This window comes from Ambystoma mexicanum, chromosome 6p (assembly GCF_040938575.1).
Source record: "Ambystoma mexicanum isolate Mex_15411 chromosome 6p, UKY_AmexF1_1, whole genome shotgun sequence".
NCBI lineage: Eukaryota > Metazoa > Chordata > Amphibia > Caudata > Ambystomatidae > Ambystoma > Ambystoma mexicanum.
In genome coordinates this window covers 553,335,525-553,360,198 of record NC_090935.1, presented here as the reverse complement: position 1 = coordinate 553,360,198, position 24,674 = coordinate 553,335,525, and the positions used below count along the sequence as shown (strand labels likewise).

The 24,674-nt window shown below is 45.7% G+C and overlaps 1 protein-coding gene across 3 annotated transcripts in view; it reads left to right on the top strand.

Moving 5' to 3' along the window:
- Positions 1–24,674, top strand: part of SGTB (small glutamine rich tetratricopeptide repeat co-chaperone beta) — a 792,782-nt gene that overhangs the window by 61,149 nt on the left and 706,959 nt on the right. Inside the window, exons 1-2 of one of the 3 annotated variants that reach the window (XM_069627364.1) lie at positions 22,000–22,102; positions 22,683–22,796. The exons of 1 other annotated variant lie outside the window; for it this stretch is intronic. The gene's annotated coding sequence lies outside the window, so the exon portion shown is untranslated. Of the gene's footprint in view, positions 1–21,999; positions 22,103–22,682; positions 22,797–24,674 lie in introns of those variants that run through there. One more of the 3 variants, XM_069627366.1, reaches the window with a different exon arrangement.

Below are 24,674 nucleotides of genomic sequence, written 5' to 3'. Positions count from 1 at the left end.
GGCCATGTGTTTGTAATACGGAAACATTCTATAATTTTTGTAAAAATGATTTATATTACTGTTTGGTTTAATTGCAATGGGCCTGCAACATGAGGAGACTCGAGAGAACAGACAATCAAATTACAATCATTTAAACCGTGATGTGTATTTCTCAATGAGCTCTGCTTTAGGTGGACATGGAACAGAGGCAATGTTGGGTGGCAATGCAGTTGTCCCCTGCATAGGTTCGTTCACCACTCCATGTATGTGCCTATCGAGGACATCTACGATAAGTCTCTCAATAAACTCATATTGCATATCCTCAAACACTGGTTTGATCACCCATTGTTTACTTCTTTTAGTGAAGGCCTTATTGTAGCGAAGCGTCCCTAAAGTTCCGGTCGTCCTACTTTGTTGACGGCCAACATTATGGTTATGTGCCAAGACCGCTAGAAGAGTCCGATTTATCATGCCTTCCATGCCAAAATGCAATCTTTTGGGCCTGTACTTTAGGCACATATTGTGGAACACCTCCAAATCTCCTGTGTGGCAGAATTCCGTGAGTCCCCTCAAATCTCTTGTTATAGTTTTATCAAATACAATCTTTTCAATGGCCTTGTGAGTGGGTGATGAAGGAATCAACCACTTCTTCTTCCGTGCCTCCTCTGTGGACAAATGGCCATGTTCACATTTGTGGAAATGCTCATTTGTCGACCATCGATGTACGTTGCTACAGTGCAACATTACTGACCGCCATTTTTCCAGTAGAATTTCCAACGACCCTTCACATGTTTTTGAGCTCCACCAAAGATGGTTGCTGATTGACTTGGACCACTGTGAAATACCTTGCATATCTTTTTTTTTTCCTGCAGCCGACAATTTTTTATTGATTGTTTTTGCAAGATGCCATACGTCAAATTGGTGATTTATATTTTTGTACTCTTCTCTCATTGTCTTGGCAATTGAAACGTGTCTGTCCGTGGCTATCAGGTCGATCAACATTCCCCGCGATTGTAGTTCTTGCAATGATGCTACAAAGCCAACTTTCTCCATGGCCACTGAGGATGTACTTTGTGACACCTGCACGACCACCGAACTCACAATTTTCTTACTTTCCATGTCCTGAAAGTGGTAGGTGCAGTACTTGGCTGAAAATCCTGGGCTGTCGCACTGTCCATCACCGGCTAGCCTGAAGCGTTTGCCCGCGAATGTACTTTCCATTGACATTTTTTCCATTCTCCAAGCTTCGCTGATGGCTGGAAATAGATAATCGGTTTGGTATTTGTAGAACTGACTTTTCGCAATGAAATGGATTCCCACAAACTGAAAGAAATACTGTAACTTTTTAAAACTTGAACCACTAAAAAGTGCGGCCGCTGCACAAAGTAGATTGCCTGCTGGCAGTTGCCCCAGCATGGGTTGTGCAGACCATGCGATCGGATGATATTGTGTACAGGTGGCATGTATTTTAAGGTTAGTGCCTCGAATTGCACGAGTCACATTAATCAATGGCTCCCCACATACTTCCCCACCAACCCAATGCCCACATTTCATCATCATAATAATATCCATCAAACAGCTATCGAATACAATGAATTTGGCCTCTTTCCTTATACTGTCACTCTGCATCCCAGCTGGTTCGGCCTGTAACGTTGAGGACATGTCACTCGCATGAAAGGTACAATCTCTGATATCGTCTATGCTGAGTGATATTGATGGTGTTTCATTGTCGTCCACTTCATTCTCTTCCATTGCAACATCTGTTCCTTGTCCGGAGATGGGAGAAAAAAACAATGTCTTCAACTTTCGCGCGCTCTTATTTTTTGCGGGTGTGGATTCTGTGAATTGATCTCCGACTGCATCCAAACTACCAGGAGGACATTCACTATCAATGGCTGGTGGTGGTATAGCTCCGTTGTCAATCACTTCATATTCTTCCCATTGGCACGATGCATCTCCAGTCTCAAGTCCCTGCCAAAAGGTTTGACAAGCAACATCTCTCATTCGCTTCACTGTCTGTGTAGATCTAGTTCTTACACCCACTCGCAACTAGAGGACAGATTAGAAAAGGGATGTTCAGTTTAAACACAACTTACAGTATTGAACTATTGACAGTGAAAGACAACATAATATAGTGAACAGGACACTAACCTTCTTTTGCTTTCTTTTCTTTGAAACTTTCTTGCCTCGAACTTCAACATCTGGACGCTGTTGCTCCGACTCGTGTGTGCATGTCTCCACTTCCTCTCGCGCTGCAACGACTATATTTTCATGATAAGCACATCCATCACTCACTGAGGCTCCATCGACTCCCTGAAACATAGAACTTTCATTAGTATGTATAATAATATTGAAAACACAAAATGTACTTGGGGACCAATACCCATACGTACATCTCAATAGCAAAACACGAATGAACGCATTGTGTAGAACATTCAAACGACAATAGTTCACGCATTGTTGATCTAGTTAGATTGAACTGTCAAGATCCATACCTCGGGCTCCGCATAGACTTCCATTGATGATATTATTGAAGATGACGCTTCAGCAACTCCCTGAAACACAGTAATTGCATTAGTATGGTTTTCTATTTTGTTTAAAAGAACATAAACTTTCTGCAGGCGTCAACGGCTCATCTAAATAGACCTGCACAAATGATCAGTTGTCTAAAATAAATAATGGATATCTAAATATGATTCGATTTGCTCCATCGTTGGAAGTGTCACCACCCAGAGATCTGCATCAACTACTAGGGGTGATGTTCTTGTTGAAGAAGCTCCGTCAGCTCCCTGAAACATAGTACTTGCGTTAATAAAGAAGGAAGTATAGCGGATGTAATCACGTCATTTGATCTCGCATGATTGATCTGTCAGTATCCATACCTCGAAATGCATAAGAACATCAAGGGACGCTGTAACTGCGGTGCACACTTCTGCAAGCTGTTGCGCCGACCCGTAACTGCATGCTCCCCCTTCTTCTTGGACTAATGCTCCATCGACTCCCTGAAACATAGGACTTTCATTAGTAATGAACACAATATTGAAAAAAGAAGACACATAGGAGGGCGACGACAGAAGGACATACCAATGGCTAAAAACGAAAGAAACATTGTGTGTAACAATCACGCTACAAGAATGCAAGATCTGATGATCTCCATCGATGGAACTGTCCGGAAACGTACCTCGAGCATCTGAGTGACATCTACGGTTGTCGTCAATGCGTTGGACTCCTCAGCATCTCCCTGAAAGACAGTACTTGCATTATTTTGGATAACAATAATTATAACTGAAAACAAAGACTAGAGGACGAGTACTGTGGTGTACCATTAGGTAAAATAATTACACGATCAATTAAAACTATTGATTTACATGCCTAAAACAAGTCAGTGTCAGAATAGCTAAGTAAGATTACCCGATAGGCGCTTGAAGTGGCTGATGACTGCAATAACGACACGGATGGAGAATCTTCCGCCTTCATATTGAGTGGATACATAAATGGGGAAATTATTGTTAGCTAATGCTACACACTACCGCAAGGCCGAGAGACAAATACGTAAACTTGACTCACCAGTGGAGGGATGTGGACGAATAGAGTGGGAATAGCGGTTGAGAGCAATTTTCGCCTCGCTCGCGGTGTTTTCTTCTTTATTAGCAATGATGTGGAGTACATGTCTGGGCTAAAGTGCCTGCTGCAGATGCGGTATCGATCACCCCTCTTGTCCGCAAAGACTTCTAGGACTCTACTTTCTAGCTCAGAGGCTGGATATCCGCAATATCGGACCCATTCTCTTATCTGATCTATTGTCTTAGGGAAAACATGCATTATAGTACCTTCAGATTTGTTATGGGTCTTCGAAGGGCAACCGCCAATGGAACAGGCAGGCATTATGGAAAGTTCTGAAAAGTAAAGATCAACAATTCTCTATGAATACCAATGTGTTAAAACATTAAATGACACATAAAAGGTTCAATGCAAGGTCCGTTTTGGTTCTTGGAACTATACACGTTATTCACATGCGGATAAGTATTTCAATAACTTTCAAAAAATAGAAAAAGTAATTTGACTAAACTCAGAACATGTGACTAGTTCCTTGCATGTACTGTCGTGAACGAAAAGAAAACATGGATGCAATTTGATGACTACTAGCAAATAGATATAAATTAAAAAATTGGACGCAAAATGATTATGGTACATGGACTTACCTTGACGAACAAACAGTTAGATGCAGGGATCAGAGTAGTTTCTTGTCGTAGAACAGGGAGCAGTTCACAGGTTGCAAACTGACGAGTTTGCTCAAAGTGGTCACGGAAGTTCACAGAGACGAAGAGCAGATAACCAGCACCTTCACGGGTTGACTAGCAAAGCGCAAAGAAGTTCTCATTAGAAATATGAAGTGGGTTATAAAGAATTCGAAACAGGGGTGTGTTTGTGAATGAATGACGTGTATATGTCGTGGCATTATGCGGATTGCAGGGGGGCGTCCAGCGTGAGGGGGGATGCTTGGCAGGAGACACGGGGTCTGGAGGTAGACATGGGAACAACAACCCATGCTCTATAGACCACTTTGAAGTGTACATGGTCTTTGGCACCTCTTGGCCTTTATCGCTCCCTGACAGCTCCACTTGCCAGCAGCGCAAGTACCCTGGTGCGAACTGCCTTTGATAGGGCGGGGGGGGTGGATCGGGGCGGTGGTCGTGCAGACAAGACACAGGAAGACTCGTGAATGGAGACACACTTATGTGGATTGCAGGGGGGCGTCCAGCGTGAGGGGGGATGCTTGGCAGGAGACACGGGGTCTGGAGGTAGACATGGGAACAACAACCCATGCTCTATAGACCACTTTGAAGTGTACATGGTCTTTGGCACCTCTTGGCCTTTATCGCTCCCTGACAGCTCCACTTGCCAGCAGCGCAAGTACCCTGGTGCGAACTGCCTTTGATAGGGCGGGGGGGGTGGATCGGGGCGGTGGTCGTGCAGACAAGACACAGGAAGACTCGTGAATGGAGACACACTTATGTGGATTGCAGGGGGGCGTCCAGCGTGAGGGGGGATGCTTGGCAGGAGACACGGGGTCTGGAGGTAGACATGGGAACAACAACCCATGCTCTATAGACCACTTTGAAGTGTACATGGTCTTTGGCACCTCTTGGCCTTTATCGCTCCCTGACAGCTCCACTTGCCAGCAGCGCAAGTACCCTGGTGCGAACTGCCTTTGATAGGGCGGGGGGGTGGATCGGGGCGGTGGTCGTGCAGACAAGACCCGTTTGCCGCAGGGCCTCACCAAGGAGAGGCCATCTAACTGAATGTAAGAGGATGGCTGCAGGATCTACTACATGGAAGGCAGGGGGGTGAGTTTATAAATACCTCACCCTCCCAGGAGAATATACACTAGATTAATTTAAAAAATCAAAACAACCATTGTTAAAATATATGTTGGGCTTTATTTTAGATTTTAATTAAACATAAATAATAAACATTACACATTGTAAAGTTGAGGTTGCAGCACATCGAGGGAAAATCCGCGGTATTGTCCACTGTCACTGGGGAAATGTTGTCTAATGGCAAGTACCGCACAGGCAGGTATTACTCTCCGAACGCGGTGTCCGAGCCTCCCGTGAAGCCACCAAGTGAAGCAACGATAGGCCACCAGCCTGTACCACCTGTGAAAAAAAAAGATGCAAACTGTATTAAACTGACCAAACTTTCTTATCAATGTCGATTCAGGTAACACATGTCATTTTTCTTAGAAAAAAATTATATCTAGAAAATGCACTATATGGAACCAATTTACATGCGTTCGAATGATATGTAAATGTAATTTTATATGTGGGAGACGACCATGAAATAGTGGTGGCATCACTGACATCACAAACAGAGTATACTTACTCGTTACTCGGATTACGCGGACGAACAGTGCCACGAAGTTCGTGCATAAGCACCATCATCATCCTCAACACTGTCCGTGAGAGGCAGGCTTCCCTGAACTCTGGCAGCTCGGTGATGCATTGCGGACTTTGCTCGCCTTCCTGCAGACTTTGCTCGCTTTCCGAAATGTAGGCCAAGCACCCGGAATTTTCACGGCAGCAGCAGTTCTCCTCCTCAGTTGGCATTAGCTCGCACCGATTGCACGTGCACCAGGTGGAGACGCCGTCCATGCGACATGGTCCAGGCTCTTCATCCGTTGACTGGTCCTCCCAACTGCCGTCCGAATCCCCATCGTTTTCGCGTGCTTGCCTTTCCAGTAGTTCCTCCTCGGTGTACTCGGGCTCGTACATATACGGCATTATTGTGGCCATTGTGCGGTAAAGATAGTAAAATAATTTACAGAGATGGTACAGGTGTTCACACGGGCTACAAGCGGCGAAGGTAGCTGACCAGAGCACTGAAACGAGTCACAGAATACTCAAAGTAACACAGAGAGAGGAATGGAATCGAAAATCTGCTGCTGTATGTTGTGAAACGGTCTGTTTATACTTATTGGGGAAAGAGGCGTCCTGCCATTTCCATGGCAACACGTCAATAGCTGAGGCGCAGCGATTGTTGACACGAGACGTGCTTGAAATGGGCAGTACGCGTCTGCTGATGTCAGGCTCAGGGGCGGGGGATTTGATTTAGTGCCGCAAAGGCAGGTGAGCCAGGTCGATGGGGCGAAATGATAGGATTATCACAAAATGGAGGCTGATTTCGAGTGCGATAATGGGCGAAAAGTCGGGTAAGGTCCATAGGAAAGTTTCCTACGATCTACCGATTTATGCTTACAAACACATGGCCGACCCGTAGGGACAATAAAAAAAAAGTCCCGGAACTATCCTTTAAGTATTGGTCATTGGGAGAAGCACTGGTGATTGGGGCTCTGAGCTCGTGTCTGCTAGGCACTCATACAGTTTCAACTTTTACTTTGATTATTCCGTAGGTGCCTTACAGGCCGTTTTATATATTTACTAGTTTTATTTTCTGCAGCGTTCTTGTGTAAATTGTTTGATACTCAGGATATTTTTTGTTCGTGTGGCAATAGGGTGCTGATTGGGGTTGCGAGCTAGACTCTCCCCAATTCGGTGGCGACTTTCTGTCAGAAAGATTCATTCTGGCAGTTGCCATATAAATATTGGAGGTGTGTTAAAGAGGGTGTTTGGAAAATTTAGGAAAAAAGATTAGGTCTCGGTGACTGGGGTTGTGGGTTTGTTTTTCCCCGCATTTACTTTGTTCAAGGGCATAGTTTGACTCCATGCTTTAAATACCCAATGTGTGGGGTTCTGTAAGGCTTTGCAAATGGGAGTTATGCTCAGAAGCATGGGTAGTATTCCAGAGGAGGCCCTACAGCAGGGTGGAAGGGGCCCACCCCAGGTGGTAATTTCTCTCCCGCCACCTGCTCAAATGATTTTATCGGGTGATGGGGGTTTATTACCAACTATGGTAGAGGATATTTTAGCGGGGTCTCTGTTAAGAGCCCCTAAAATAGAGAAGGAGGTCCTGAAGGATATTAGCCAGGACCCAACTAAACAAGTGGATTCAATGGCTGAGGTGGTGGAGGTTATAAATCGGGCCCTTTCCAACATTGAATCAAAGGTGAATTTTGTGGTGGATGAGGCAGGGGTGGTGGAGAGAGATTTAGGTTCGGACAACTCAATTCTGGCCCCACTGCTTTCACACCAGTTAGCCAGAAAAGTTTATGGCTCAAGGGACTTTAAATCGAAGGAATGATTCATTCCTGAATCTCCGGGAAGAGAATTGGGTTATAAAGGGAACCCACTCCATCACCACTTTAGTTGTATTCAAGGTAGGGAGGATGGATTTCGGGGCTATGTTACCCTAGAACCAGACCAGGTTGGACAAGGAGATAGGGGAGTGAAAGGTAACATAACCACAAGGGGTAGAGACTTTGAGGCTGAGGCAGTGGAGGTTTAAGGGACAAAAGAAGTCTCCCAACAGGACCAATTGCCACCAATAGACGAGTTTTCTTTCCCAGTCCTGTCCAGAATTATGGACTCCATGGACAGAGGTTATGATACACTGAACTTTGAAATTCGGGACCTTAGGAAGTCAATGAAGGAAGTTCTGAATAAAGTTCATTTACTAGAAGGCTACATAATGGCAGTATCAGTTTTTAATACTTTGAATTTAAAAAGGAATGGTACGGAAGGGGCAGATATTCCTCAAGAAGGGGGGGCGGTGTCAAAAAGCATGGAAGCTTTGGTGGTGAATGAAGTGCCCGGGGAGGAGGGTCCAGCCCAACACCGGAAGTCGACGAATCTGAAATAGCACTTCCGTCAGTATCAGGCCTGGGGGTGGCAACTGTGATGCTGGAAATGCATCGGAGGGACAGGGCCTCTGTATCCTTGTCCTTTACTGCCTTTTTATCGTGTGTTCTGTCGTGTTTTCCGTGCAGGAGTCATGTGGGACTCCTGGCGGTGCAGCTCTCTCTCTTTTGGTTTGGTGAACAGACCGATGGGATACCCTTACGGCACCCATGGGTAAGGGTACAACCCTGTGCCCCTAGTGTATGTTTTTGGGCACATGTGGGTGTCCCTCAGAGCAGGGTATGGGCTGGTGGCAGCTCCATGTTGAATTTGACAGGTGCTCTGAGTATCCTCCATTTTGGTATACCCAGGCCCTGCCATTGGAATCGGTTGATTCCTGATAGAAAACAAGATGGACCCTGTGGCCTCTTGCTTTCTATTGCCTGTTACCTTGTTTTCCCAAAGTCCTGGGAAGCCCTGACTCTGTCCCTTCCCCCTGACTGGCTGTTGGGTGGAAGTTCCATATATGGTGTTGTTGTAAAGTCCAGTCCAGACTGGCTGGAGCCTTCCCAGTGACTGTATGTTGTGGGTACACCCTGTGGGTGGGACCTGGGTGAATGGAGTGTGTGACCAATATGCACTTCTTGTTGTGGCTGTCTGGTTTCTGGTATGAAAGACAAAGACTGAGACAGCCCTGCCCGAAACTGGCCTGAATGCACTGTGTAGTGTTGAATGGCTGGGTACTTGTCCCAATCCACATTCCTTGTTGTGAGTGTCTGAGAGGGAGGAGGATGGCCTGAATGCACTGTGTGCCTGATTGGCTGACTGACTGCATGAATGCCCTTCTGTATGATTGTCTGCTGAGTGTAACTCAGCAGTGTGGATGAGAGACAGGATAGTATATCTGGGGACTTCTGACCACTGGAAATTGTTCAGAAGCTTTGTCTACATTTGAAGAGTAACTGGAACTGCTGATCTTCGACGCCCAACTGGAAGAAGAAGACTTACTGTTGCATTTGCTTCGACCTGATTGAAAGCTGCCGAATTCGTCGAAGACTGATCTGAGAGAGGACCTGGTAAGGCGCCCTCTTCCCGTGCTCCGAGGGACCATCGAGCACTGTTAACCTTCGCCGAAGCTCCCTGGAAGTCAGAGCCTCGAAAGGCTGCCGACCCGAGACGGGACCGCTGTGGAGAACGAAGTGAAGCACCTAGACTACGCCGCCGTCGAAGTCCATTGCCGTCGACCAGGGTTCGCAGGTTTGTGTAACTGCTGGAGACCTGTCGAAGTTGTGTTGCCCAAACGCAGGGACCACTTGATGCCGTGCCGCCGATGGCCGGAGCCGCCCGCTCCTTTGCCTAAGAACATTTGAATCGAAGGACTCCCCTGTCCGCACCGTCGACCGCTTTGTCCTGCCGGAGAAAGTCAAGGCTGCCGACTCGCCGAGGAGAATCCGCCGGTGGGTTTCTCGCCACCTGAAGGCCACAAAGACTTCGACGACTCGACGCCCTTGCTGGGCCACAGTTCTTCAGAAACGCTTTGCGGTCCTGAACAATCAATCGCCGAGGTGCCCCGGACACCTCATCCTCGCAGGACGTCGCCGATGAGCACTGCCTGGATCGACGTCGTGGTCTCGGCACCCTCGAACTTCTCATCGACGCCGTTGAAGCCATGTTCACTTTCTTCGACGCCTCTCGACGATCCGTGACTCCTGCTTGGAAGGGGGTCACTCAAGAAGGATCCGTCGACGCTTCTTCGAAGAACTCTACTCCACCAGGTACATTGGGGGGTAAAAACATTATAGGAGAGAACAAGACTATTGAGCAATATATGGACTGGGCTTGTGCTATATCTTTATTTTACAGGTTACCCAGGTGGGGGGATCTCCACACAGAACTGTGTCTAGGTAACAGGGCCAGTATTCTGCCTATTGTTTCAACCATCTTGCTTTCCTTCCTATCTCTATTGCTGGTTTCCTTGTTATTGATCTGTGTGACATTCTGACAGTATAGTTGATGCACTTTAATGAGATCTGATAATATTGGTGGTACCACTTTAGAATTGTATATATTTACCTTTGTTGATTTCTGAGTACAAAGTGTGTTATTGTGATAGTGTACATACCTTTGAATATTAATTATATAAAGACTGTGTTTTCAGTAATACAGTGTGTGGACATTCCTTTGTGGGGGCTTGGGGACTACACTGTACTTAAGAACCAGCCTGCATCATCTCCTGAGAAGCTAGGCCTTGATTGCTCGTCCATTGCTACCGCATAGAGAATCTTGGCTGGGGTCCTCTGTGCCTCTCCTCTGCCATATAGAGAGCAGAAGTACAGACACCCCCCACCGGTATCTTTACAACAAGTACATGGGAAAAAGCTGTTGAGTAGTAGCCCAAAGGTAAAGAACCCTGGTTCTATTAACAGTTCGGGGTATCATAAAAAAAAATCCAAAAATCGTAAGCTTCCTCCAACCCAACAAAATAAGTGATCTAGGAAACTTTTGCGAAATCTAAGGATGGAAGTGGATAGACACATGCAGATTGATAGGGATGTGTTAGAACAGAAGAAAAGAGACTTCTTCAAAATTAAGAAAGGAGCTCCTCCTAAAGAAATGGTAGTGTCTAGGGAAGTTGGTAAAGTTTTTTCAGCCCCAGAAAACATGCAGGAGGAGGATAGTCCATCCTTTGATTTAAGTAACATTTCAGTATACTCAGTGGGTGGGGAAGACTCAGATGGTGGGAACGTTGAGGGTTCAGAGGACTTTATTAACATTGATCTTGGTGTTGGGAAGGGCACGGGAAAGTGTTGCGTATTAGGGGAGGGTATGGTGGTTCCCCAAGTGTGGGTCGGTAGGTGTGTGTTTGGGGAAATCTCTGGAGGCCCAATAATTCAAGCATCGAAGGTGGGTAAACTTTATGCGATTTTTCTCTAAACCAGTGGTGGTGAAAGAAGCTTCGGGGGTACCGCCTTTGCCTAGGGTTTACTTGACCGTGCCATTGCCTAGATCAAGAACAGTGGAAGAAGTAATCAAAATCTTATAACCTCTGTGATTCGATGGGGTACTCACGGCTCTTCGGGTTACGACAGATGTGAAGAGGTAAGGGGCGTCCCCCCAGAGGTCCAGAGGCCAGATAATCTGTGCTCTGTGCTCCCAGGGGGCCGCCCCCTGGGAAACCCTCTTGGGGAAGAAAACCCAGATCCTGTAGGTCTTGTGTAGAATGGAGCTCCCAGTTCGTCGTGGCAGGTAGAATAAAGGAGATCTTCCCGACTGAAGCCAAAAGGGGGAAGAGGTATTGAAATGACGGTCAAAGGCAAACAGTTGTACCCAGGAATAAGGAGAAAGGAGGCGAAGCAGAATAAAGGAAAGAAAGAGCAGAGGACCGTTGGAACCAGGAAAATAGGAGGGGTAAGTAAAGGCCAGAGCGAGAGAAAGGAAGGCGTAGCAGAGCCGCGAACGGCTGCTAGTAACAGAAGCTGCCGGCCAGGGGAGACCGAAGCCGGAAGAAAGAAAAGGCTGAGAGCGGCAAGGACGTGAAGTAGTAGAAGAAGCCGCAAGCGGCAGAAAATAAATGAGCCGCGGATGCGGGAAAGGAAAGCGGCAGCGAGGAGTGCTGGCAAAGGCAAGTTTTACGAGCGAGCAGCTACAAGGGAAGCAGAGTAGCAACACAGTTTACCTGTAAGTTCCCGGTGTACAAGTACAAACGAATGGTGGAAAGAGAGGAAGGACTAAGGTGGAAGAAAAGACTAGACCTGCATGTTAGTTGATAGAAACATTATCAAGGAGCCGCCATCTTGGATTCCACTGAGTGTATCGTGGTTGATGTAGCTTCCATTGTCTCCATAGGTTTCTACGCGTTCTTGTAACACAAAAAGTAAGTTTGTGGAAGTACTCAGGGGGTCGGGGAGTAGGGAGGACACGCAAAGAAGGTCACCTAAAAAATGGCCATCTCAGCAACAGGTCACCCCCTCACAAAAATTGGTTGTGGAATATGACCATTTATGTATATTTTTGAATCGACTCTTTGAAAATTCTAACAGGTACGCGTTGAACAGACATTATATTCTGGCCCTAATGCAGGAAATTCCCAATTTGAGATTGATGTCTTCAGGGGACATTAGAACGGTTGAATTTGTATATGATGATTGCCTAGACACAGTAAAATTCCACCTGAGGTCACCTTTAACAAAGGAAATAAGTATGGCAGCTAGACAGCGTTTTCTGGCTTTGAGTTTTGAGGTAACCGACACAGGGCCTTCGATATTGTCAAGTCTGGCGCCAATTTACCAAGCGAAGAAGGGTATGACGCAAGACGAAAGAGATAGATACAATAAGGAGATTTATAGCTCTAGAGGTTACACTTGAGATCCAATCAGGAGAGGGGATGTCCAGGGGGGAAGGGAGGAGACACTCTCAATACACATGATGGTCTAATTGGTCATTGATCACGTGGAATTCCAGAGGTTACAAGAATATTATGAATAATCACGTCCTCTTCTCCACATTTGATATAATATGCTTACAGGAAACTTTCCTGCAGGATACGCCAATAATAGACGGCTTTGACACTGCATACGTTAAGGCCCAACGGGGAGTTAAGGGAAGGCCGAATGGTGGACTTATAACGGCCGTTAAACGGTCCTTGGGAGCTACCATGCAGACAATTGAAACAGCCAGGCCGGATATGTTAGTTGTGTTGTTAGAATGGCAGGAGTACGGGGGGGTCACCAAGTAAATGTTATTTGGTGAATGTCTACTTCAGTCCGATAAAGGAACAACTAGAGGAGGCCTTGACAGCCATGTCCTTCACATTATTGGGTGAGCTTCCTGTGGATGGGGCCTCAGTGATAATTGTTGGAGACTTCAATGCAGAATGTTTAGAAGAAAAATGGTATCTGGAGCAAAATAGGAAGTCTGTTGGTAAGGAGGCCTGGGAGAGAGGAAAAAGAATTATCCAAGAATTTGAGACATGGAATTTAATAATTGTTAATGGCAATATACAAAATGACATTCCTCCAGCCTTCACATGGCAGAATGGGTTGTGGAAGACAACACTAGATTATGTTTTCGTTTCACAAGATTTAGTCATGAGAGGGGATACCCTTGAAGTAAAACCCCTGATTTGGAGTGATCACTCTGTGCTCATATTTAAATATTTTGGTCTGGTAAGGAAAAGAAATAAATCCGGGAAGGAATGAGGTTCCGTGACGTCGACAGTGGTGACCTTCTCACTTGTCATTTTCTGACAGAGAGGAAGCCCCATCATTGTTGCCAGACCTTGGTCTATGTAGTTACCAACGGCTCCGCTATCTATATATGCCTCCACAGCATGCATCCGAGACAGTTGTTGGTGACTGATCAAAATCACAGGCAGGGCAACGTGTGAGGTCTGTGGCTCTTTTCCTTCGCTCGACAAACGGACCTCTACGCTTGCGCCGGGCCTGGCAGTTTTCCGACTCTTGTTCTCCTTCTTTCTCTGGAGCTCCAACTGTTCTCCTAGGGGGTTTTACGGGACATTCTGAGGAAGTGACCTGATTTCCCGCAGTACAGGCATAATTGCTGTTGTCTCCTTTTGTCTCTTTCGGCCTTGGTTAATGGGCTACGTACCCCCCCAATTTGCATGGGTTCCAAAGTGTTTTCTGATGGAACGCGGAGTGTTCTCCTTTGAGCGTACATACACAGTCCGATTCTCTGTTCTGGCTCGATCTGTCCTTCGATCTTGCAGCCTGTGGTCTAGCTGCACCACTAGGTTGACTAACTCTGCACAGTCTTTTGGTGGGTTGACCACCTGAGCTAGGACGTCTTTCAATTCTCTGACAAGACTGAACTTCTACTGGTAAGCTCCCCCAGCACACTCAATAACCTTGACACACAATTCAGCCACTTCACCATTGACTCCGTTAGAATCCCTGTCTCAGACTCAGTCAAAACCCTCGGACTCTACCTGGATTCTAACCTGTCCATGAATAGGCAAGTCAGTGCCATCGCCTCTTCTGCAGTTTACCATGCCAAACTAATTAACGCAGCCATGCCATTTCTCTCCAAGGAAAACTGCACCAACATATCCAGAGCTATCACCGGCTATAGGCTAGATTACTGTAATGTTCTCTTCTTGGAACCTCCACAAAAAACCTGGATAGACTACAAGTCATCCAGAACAATGCGCTCCGCGCAGCCCAAAGCATATCCAAAAGATAGCACATCTCGGCTGTCAGGAAAACAGCCCATTGGCTCCCAATAAAAGAAAGCATCATATTCAAAACCCTGACACTGACTCACAAGTGCATCCACCTCTCCGCACCTGTCTACCTTTCGCAAAGGATCCACCACTCCACATCTGCTAGACCAACTAGAACACCCTACGCCAACATGCTTTGCGTGCCCATGGTAAGGAAAGCCAAAGCAGGTGGCACCAGCTTCCCTTACCTCGCACTGGAATGCCCTACCGCCCACCCTCCGAGGCGAGACATCTCTCATTGCTTTCCGCAAAGTCATGAAAACAGTGCTCTTCATCTGATATGCGCCAAGATCACCAGCTAACCGATAAATTGTATCATGTATATATGCACACTTATGTTCAAGTGTATGCAATTATGTGACCCATTGTAAATGTGTACAGCCATCTCTGCTGCTCCCACCCCGTAACTATGTTTGTTGCTAGTAAAAGCGCCTCGATGCCCAAGGGCTGCTGTGCGCTATACAAATGTAATAAATAAAAAATAAATAAATTGTTGCAGAAGACAATCCACTGCTGTTGTTATGCTATTATCAGTATTTTATGTAGTTAGACATTGGTCAAGACATGCCTACCAGATAAGGGGCAGCCAATGATGATACTAACACTTATATAAAATATAGGTATATATGTTCCCTTAACCCGTCCCTCCGCCCAATAGGTTTTTACTGTTTGCCACATAGGATGACATCATAGCTGACGTACATCGAGGTATAAAGCCTTTTGCATAATAGACATGCGCTGAGAGTTTGTGAGCTACAATCTGTTTGTTCGCCAGGTTTCCCTACTTATTTGAACTGATAATAAAGTAGTATTTTGCCATATTGTTTTAGTCTGTCTGTTTATTTGGGCCTGAGATCATTTATTTGATAATCCCATTCGGCACTTAAAATGCTCCAGGAGCTACTGCACAGGATAATCCAGAAAGCAAGAAACCAAAAGCTGAGGTCGGGTACCGGCAAAACAAGCAAACATCGTACTCCACAAGCAGAAAAGGGCTAGGCAAAGGCAATCAAGTCTGAGGGCAGGTACTAAAGAAAGGATCAGATTTTCAGAGTGGAACGGGTAACAAAAATTAGCATGGCTACTCACGAATGGTTGAGAAGCACCGACACCCATTCTTCCGTCCTTTTTATTGATGGAGTAGTGTGATGGGTCAGCAATGCGAGACGGACACTCAGGTATAAGTTTGTCACAAGTTGCCATTATATTAAAATAAAAAGGGTGAGACAAAGGCCTATCTTTCCCTAGCCTAACAAGGATTTCCCTACCTAACAAAGACTAGAGGAAAATAACCTAAATCTGTCCCTTACACGAATACACACAACCAAAATCATACAGGAATTATTTGGCTGTATAACTTCACAAAGAAATAACATATCAATTCAAACATAACGATTATAAACAGAACTCCTTGTAACCAGGGTCGGATCCCCTTCTCCTGGATAAATTCAGGATGTTTCAAACCAAAGTTCGGTGTCAGAAAAGTTATTTTTAAAGCCAAGTCCTACTCCTGGTAGAAATAACAGTTTGCTCAATATATTCGTCACTTGGCACACTGAGGGCCTGATTCTCAAGTGGGTGTTAAGTACCGAAAAAGTTGTTAAAAGTGTTAACAACCTTTTCGGTACTTAAGACCTATTCTGAAGGTGGCGCATTCTTCCAAAGTCAGTATGAATGCGCCACTTTTGGGATATATGTGGCGGTTCCTAGGATGGGTGGGAAACCAACCTAGCAACCGCCACATTCGTTACCTGCTACTTAAGACACATATTCTTGTGGCACTCCTCGATTTTTATCATTTGGCTGTATTGCTTATTAAATGCAACTCTATTTTCATTACTGGTGGCAACTAGTAGACAACACTTGAGTCTGGTTCAGCAAAATAACAGTATAGTATTTAGCTATGAGATGATGATTTTTTTTTTTTAAGAACAAAAGGAATTTTTTCACTTTCTGAAGCATTTATGTAAACACCATTAACCCTCCATAAGTAGCATTTTCTGTAAAGACGCGACTCACTGATGAATGATGGTACAAGGACCACTTTTTTTGAGGCGAGAGGGTCGACACTTTATTTGGGTGTCCGGACCTATTTCTTGTCCCAGTCCGACCTTGCTTGAAGTACTACAAATGTGGTAGAAGATTATGGTGGAAAGAACAGATAAATCCACTACAGAGTTTGATGAACTGTTGTCTAATCATCCTGACTAAGAGGTTGCTTCTAAAGAATAACTATAACGTGATAACCAGTGATTTATCTTCAAAGAACATTTACTTTGACTTCTGACTTAAGATGGCAAAAGAAAGTCCTGTTGGTTTTCCAAGCAGAAGATGGTGAAAACTTTAATTATTGTTTGCAAGTGTGGAAAACTGTCAGGAAATGTAAAGGGATCCGGGATCCGAACCAGTCCGGAGCCCGGTGCCAAGTAGCAAGACCTGTTACACCTGCTGTTTCCACAGCTCCATGGCTGCTTCCACCTGCAAATAATATCCGCCCTCCTAGCCCCCCCCCCACAACCCGATTGGTGCCCTCGCCTTCCCACAACACGGCCTGAAACCATGCTGCAGGCACTCGACCCGCGCCATTACAGGAGCCATCTGAGGCCAGGTAAGGGTGTGCTGCCCCAACCCCGCAGACTACTTCCCAAAATCCCACATTTTGTACTTTAAAAAGTATGTTTGTGTGCAGCGAGTCTTCTCTCCATGGCTGCTTCCACCTGCAAATAATATCCGCCCTCCTAGCCCCCCCCGCAACCCGATTGGTGCCCTCACCTTCCCACAACACGGCCTGCATTACCTGAGGAGCACGGTGAGTAGCAAGGCCCTCCTAGGAGCGCCCTAATTTTTAAAAATCTGTAGGCCCCGAGGCCTTGTCGTTCCCCCAGCAGCCCGCTCCCACCCCGCACCCTCTTCCTGGTTCACCTTCCCTCCCCCCTCTCGACCCGCCCAGCACCGCTCCCATTGTTCCTCCCAGCCTTCATCACTGGTCCTCCCAGGGCAGCCCATATGCCCGTGCAGCCCTAAGGCCAAGGGCGGCTCCTACATTGGCGGCTCCAAGATGTGTCTGCAGGTGTCAGCAGGGGAAGCCAATGAATCCACCAGACACCGACAAAACTGTAAGTGTTGGCATGGGTGGGGTGTAGAGCAATTACTCTACTCCAGAAAGCTCCTGCCACTCTAACTTACCTTTCAATAACCTAGACTGCTACAGACTTACACCATGCATTCTTGGAGAGATATGTGACCACAGCCTAAACCTATTCATGGCTGGACAGCAAACATTGCCTGCAGTATAATGTTAACTAGTACCATACCCGGAGAGAACCACAAATATTAGCCTGCGTCGCATCTAGACAGAAATGTGATTGTTAGCAAAAGCCACAATTAGATGGAATTCCCACGTTTAGTCAGCGCCAAATCTAGATAGAATTGTGATGGTTAGCATATGCCACACTTAGATGGAATTCCCACGTTTAGTTGGCGCCAAATCTAGATAGAAATGTGATTGTTAGCATATGCCACACTTAGATGAAATTCTCAAGCTTAGCCCGTGCCACATCTAGATGGAGGTGTGATTGTTGGCATGTGCCGCACATATATGGAATTCCTAAGTCTAGCCTTCTTCTTATCTAGATAGTAATGTGATTCAATGATTGCCATACGATTCACCGGCCATGCCGGGTCCAAGCGTTCAATCATGAATCAATAACCGACTCACTAACAATTTCACCCCTCTGCATATATCCTCTCAAACTCTAAACAAACACAACCACAACTCTATAACACAACAAACCGCACATACTTCACTACACAGCAACAAAAAACAACAACAAAAAAAAAACACATAGGCTCGCACAATAGTACACAACGGCTACCGAACGGAAAACACCCCAAGCCCAGCCAACGGACCCACCGGGTTGAGGCCGCCAACAGCACATCACAGCTCTCTTGCACTTTTCCAGCTTACTCCCACTAACTAACCCCTCCCTCCTCCCTGTTTCTTTTTCGGAGCCACCAGAACTCCAGGGGACCACTCGGTGGTGATAGTGCGCGGTACAAATATCCTTTAACATTAACATATCCACCTTAACCATCAGGGAAATAGAGCACCTCCCTATGGTAGGCGTACACATAAGGTACGCTTTCAGTCATTCCGAAAGCACTGGGGGATGCCATGACAACGGAAACGCTCTGCGTTGTTGGGATCACGTGTCTTTTCACGTTGAGCCCAGTTGTGGCGGATCACGTGACCGGTGTTTGGAGTTTTCATGGATCGTTCAATCTTGGCGCTTCGCTTCTGAATTTGTATTCTATTGCCTTGCTTTTGCGCTTCTGGATTTTTGTATTCTTGTGACCTCGGCTTGCTTACTGGATTCCTTTGGATTGCCCCTTTCTGTCTCCCGGCTTTGGACCCATTTTGACCTCGAACTGCTCATCGACCTTCCTCTGCTTTGTGATTCTGTCATCTGCTCATCTACTAGGTTTTGACCCACGCACTACTCATCGACCTGCTGCTGCCTCACCCTGGTTCCTTCCTTACCTGCACTGTGCTTACCGCGGACTTCGGTTCCTCCCGGCGTGCTGAACTAGAGACGCTTCGTGCTGCTGATTAGGCGTCCTCGTGCCGGCGGTGGATAGTTGGATCACTGAACTCCTTTTTCACGGACACTGGGATTGTGAATAACAGGCGTCCTCGTGCCGGCTGGTGTTAGGGTTTTACAGACTTACCTTGGATTTCCATTTTCCTTTTTCTTCATGACCCTGCAAGAAACATACAGATGATAAGAGTGTTCCATGTTACGCTTCATTCAGTACTTTAGCCATATCTGTGACTAGTGTCTAATTTGTTGGTGTTCTTTTAGGTTAGACGTCTCACGGTTCCTCTTACTGATTCTTGCTAGCTTTGCAGGTTTACATTGTTGTGACTTCCTATATTGGGTCATTACTGTCAATTGGCTGTTACGAATTGTTACTTTATTTTCAGGCTGGCGGTTCCTGTGGCGTCCATCCATCTTTTGGTTAATAGATCCTTTAAGGGGTATTTCTTAGTCCCTCTGAAGGGTATATTGGCAAAAAAGAACTTGTCGGCTACACGACGGGTTCAACGGCCAAGATTGACCTCCGCTTATTTGGCAAGAATATCAAGCCTGTGCTGACAAAAATCTTTTGAAACTGAGACAGTCAGGGCCCGATTCTCATGTTGGCGCAGTGAGCGTGCTAAAGAGCACGAATCACTGTTCCAAATCAGCACGCCCAGGCTCCACTACTATTTGCAAATGGCCTGGGCGTCCTTGTAGTGCACGACAGTGCACCATGGTCATTGCACCTGTTTTTGGGCACAACAGGTTCAATGCACAAATCACTGCAGCACTTTTGTAAAACAACAACATAATTGTTATTTTATGAAAATGCTGCAGAGAACAAGGTTGCATAATGCAACTTTTCCTAGCCCAGACAACCAGGGCCTTTGTTTCATGACAGCAAAACAGCAAGAAGTGAAGAGGGTGGAATGGAGATCTTTGAATGGAACAATACATTGAAAGGCATGCAGAAAAGCCAGAAAACAAATATGGTAGATCATAGATACATGCATACGTACCTATTGTGATGTTGTAAGAAAATGTGTTTAATATTTGATGGTGCTTATGATATATGCTTCTCCCAGCCCGAGCTGCCAAGTACACTAAACCAAGCTACTAGAATAATTAATGCTCACCCTAACAGCAGCTTCAAAATTGTATCCTGCCCTGACATAGGATACAACGTTGAAGCTGCTTACTTTACTGGTTTTCCCACCCACCTGCACTGCGACGGGCTTCTTGTGGCACTCCTCCACAATACCGGCACCAAAATGGTACCGTATCTGTGCGCAAATGCTGGAACTCCCTGCCTCTCGACCACAGACTAGAACCATCCTTCTTGACCTTCAAATCCGGAGTAAAAAGATGGCTGAATAACAAGCCCAGTCGTTGACTCCCCTCTATCGACCCCTGCCTTCAGACCTCACAGTTACTGTCCGTCTGCCATTCACTGTCAATGTTTTTGTGACTATTACAGATTCCTGTAACTCCTGCTGTAACTCCTGCTACCCAGACCTAACTGTAATCATTGGTCTTCCCATCTGCTGTTAATGTTTTACTTATTTATTGCCTGTAACATTCAAGTTTTCCAGCGCCCAGTTACCTCAGGGTTCGGTGTGCTATACAAATCCAAAATTCTTTACTTTAACAAGTTAAGCGACCGTTCGTTCAAATAATTGAAGAAAGTGCCTGAGGCCGGGTAGTAGCTGGTGCGTGCCACGGAGCCTGAGGAGCTAGCTAAAACACAGAGGGACCCAGACACAGGACATCCCATCTCATCTTGTGCACTTAATGGTTAGTGGCCTACATGCGCAGGGCATCTGAATTATGCATACACATCAAGTGTGTGACAGACACCACGCTGAATCCTGTGTTGCAACCAGCCCTATATGAAGAAGACCACACTGTCACTACTGGGGAGGAAGAAGCGTGCATTAATAATGTCAAGATTATTGGAAACAAATAGTGTCACGATAATTTACCCACACTCATGCACTTGCAGTGAGTGTGTGATATGTGTTTGGAGAAGAGAGGCTGTGCGGGTGCCGTGAGTGCACTTGGTGGAGTGGGAGGGGGGTGTACACCAACACATGTTGCTGAAGAGGAGCCACACACTGACCCGGTGCTGCATCCCCCCCGTTAAAGACACAGTAGGCAGGATGTGACCGTCACCCCCCGTCACGTGCGGACACCAGGCCTTAGTCAGCACAGGGCTCCTGCTGAACACCCGCAGCACTAGAGCCGAAGCCACAGTCGACCCCACCAGAAGTGGACCCTACAGCTAAGACGAGGGGCCTGTGTCAACTACTGTGTTACTGACATCTGTAACTCCCATAGACGAACACTGTTACGTCAAAAAGGTGTGTCTGGTGTAATGCTCACGGATAATATAATTAATCAAGATAAATCAGGTTAGCAAATCTCTAACATCACAATTAGGTGGTTTAGAATACCAGCACTAATTATAGTGCGCGCTCAACCCGGCCCAAATCTTGCACAAATTTGGGTCAGATTGGTTACATCCCACTCTAAATGACAGCTATCCGCCCACCTGGTACCAGGAACCACGATGAGACAGCCTCGGGGCGCACATTGAGTGGCTCGCAACCATGGTTATGTTCATACTTCAAAGCAAAAGACATTGTCCCAACTTGCTCTGGTACTCGCATCAAATCAGCAAGGAGAAGTAACATTAATGTATAGATCGCACGGTAAAACTTTGCGAATTCGGCACTAACATGCGGCACCTTTGGCTGCGGGTTGTTACGGGAGCGTGACCGCACCAATGAAATGGTTACATTATCTTGAGACACACGATAAAAGCGGTCCCCTGTTAAAGTTAAACAAATAACAAAACACGGTATTTTGCCGGCAATAGACTACAATAGACTACATGTTCCAGCAGCTCTGCATTTACGCACGGCCGTAACTATTGTGCCATGTTGTCACGGGTTGCCTTTTGACCACGTGACTCCATTTAAATATTCTATTGCTCAGTAACGACAGTCCTCGCCAGCTTGAAAACACACAGTGTTATTGGCTGCAGTGCATTAACGGCACAGATTAAGGTAAGCTTTGCAGAAGCTTCTGGTTGCTCATATCTGCCAGACACTATACGCGTATGCAGCACCGTAGGCATGTCACTTTTGATGAGATGATATACACGAATGCTATATAGCAAAAACATGCTCCTCAAATTCGAATTTTGAAAGTAACATGAAGGCACAGCTCTAATGACTGAAGCCCGTGTTTTCAAATAATTAAAAGCATGCATTTTTGCGCGCTGGTCATTTAAGTGGAAATTAAATGCAGATTAAGCCCCTTCCAACATGCGCACATAATAGACACATGCGTACGTAGAAGACACAAATATTAGTAACTAGAGTAAGTCACTTTTTCCATTACGTTTTGAGCCTTTCACTTACTAATCGGCTAACGTTATTAGTTACATTACAACATAACGCAGAAGGTGTCTAGCACACTTAATCACTGCACCAGCAGCTCACGCCGCTTGTAGCAATCCACACAAATTCGAGTTCACAGTTCATGATAAAATAACAAAAGCCAAAGTTGATAATATACTTTGGATTTGGACATTAGTCCGTAGAACACATCTAGTCATTAATGCGCTTTCTTTCTTTGATTTAGGCAAAACATCAGCCACTGGAACATATGTCCATGTTATGCCATCCATAGGCATCTGGCAGATTCCAGTCAATTTGATGCTGGTTTCAAAGATATACAAACAGCAATTGCTTACTTGTAAGTTTTTGAGTTTATTATTAATTAAATCCTTTTCTCATTTGAAGGGGAAATAAAACTAAGACATTGTTGTTTCTTATTAATACAGAAACGAGGACAAGGGATGTTCATTACATGCCACACCCGAATGTCCGACCAAGCTCAATAGTCTAAATCACAGTTTATGGATTATAGGTGGGTTCTGTATGTTTGTCTAGAATAGCATAAACTAGTCATCGCCTTGAATTGGTTTTGTTGGGATATACAATCTGTCTCTCTTTTTTATATTAATATATGTACACTTACATTTTTTAGATGTGCTTGAGTGTCAATGGGGAACAAGGTTGATCTTCTAAAAACAACCGTTGTCCTGAAGATGGCCCCACATTTATCTTCGTGACCACTGTTGATATAAGTGGTATACGATAACGGGCCGAAACATATGTCGACTGATAAAGGGAAACTCTAATGCCTTTTTCCTATGTCCTGAATGCATATTCTGATTAACTGTTATGCAAAAAGTCTTTTTAAGCTTTAGCATTCCCCTGTTAGAATAGACGAATGACGATTGAATGGTATGACTGACAATCAATTATGTTTGTAAAGTTTTTTAGGTATTTTTATGATTATTAAAGATAGATATTTTGTAAAAAGTTGCAGCCCTTGGGCAATTATTCCCAGCAAGGCGAAAACCTTGCTAACAAAGTGTATAGGTTCACCTTTACCGTTGCCTATGATTCATACAGGACTAAAAGAGAGGGGTAGTCAATCTGTATTTCACATATTTCCTTTATAGATTGTCCCTTCCAACAGATCTGACCCCCCGTCAACAAAAAATAGGGATCACCCATTTATTTAAACCAACGTTGTCTAAATGCCTGCATGACTGAGATCAAAGATGGGAAGTGTAGTGTACAACGGCTAAATGATCAGGGCAGACTTCTACCCACCATGACTGTCAATGTGTCGCTGCTGTAAAAAAAAGTGATGAACTGCTATCTGGGTCCACTGAAAATCGGTTCAGCACCTGTTCGTGCAGCACCCAGGCTCGGACTGGCTAACCCAATGGCCTGTAGTTGTTTTGACCATTCTTACTGAACAAAATATTCTGTAAAATGCAGTATCTGCAACATGTTTTATGAAAACAAATCCCCCTTTTGTGCTACTCAGCGTGTCAGAAAACGAACAAATTTGACTGTGAACCTCTTTTTCTTTCTTTGCCCGAGACAATGTTATGCCTCCCTCATTCCGAAGTCTAATAGGAAATGTGGTTCTTGATGAAGAAAACATGCTTAAAAAGCAAGTCATCAAAACGGGATTAAGAGGCGTGGCCAGGAGCGCCAGCGATGTGGCAGCTCCTCTGATGGCCTTCGTTCGGGACTCGCGGCACATAATAATAAAATAAGCATTCCGCTGTCCAACTAATGCTATTACCTCAGCAACAGCTATGGGAAGATCTGGAGCGTCCACTGAAGGCATTCTGGGCTCCTGAAACACCTTGGAGCCCCGAAATGCAGCAGGCAAACCTAGCCCCCTGATTGCCATATAAAATCCAAAATGGCGGACGGGGAAATCCTTGATGCAGCCCGACGAAGGGAGACAAGCGCCGGACGGCGCTGAACGAACATTAAAGCCCCGTGAAGTGCTCTGAGGGACGGTGAGCTCAGAACGGAGTGTTTCAAGCCCCAATCTCAAGGCAACCTAAAAGCTGGGAGAAGAGCGGCCCCATCCCCCGCTGTAGGAGAACGCCGATGAGCAGCCCACAGGGGTGCCAAGGATACATCGTCTCCGGAGCCTGTGCCGTACCACAGAGTCAGACTCCGGCTGGCTCGACGTGGAAGCCCACAAAGAGAGACAGACTAGTGCAGCGGAACTCAGCGCTGCGTGGGGGTCTCCCTG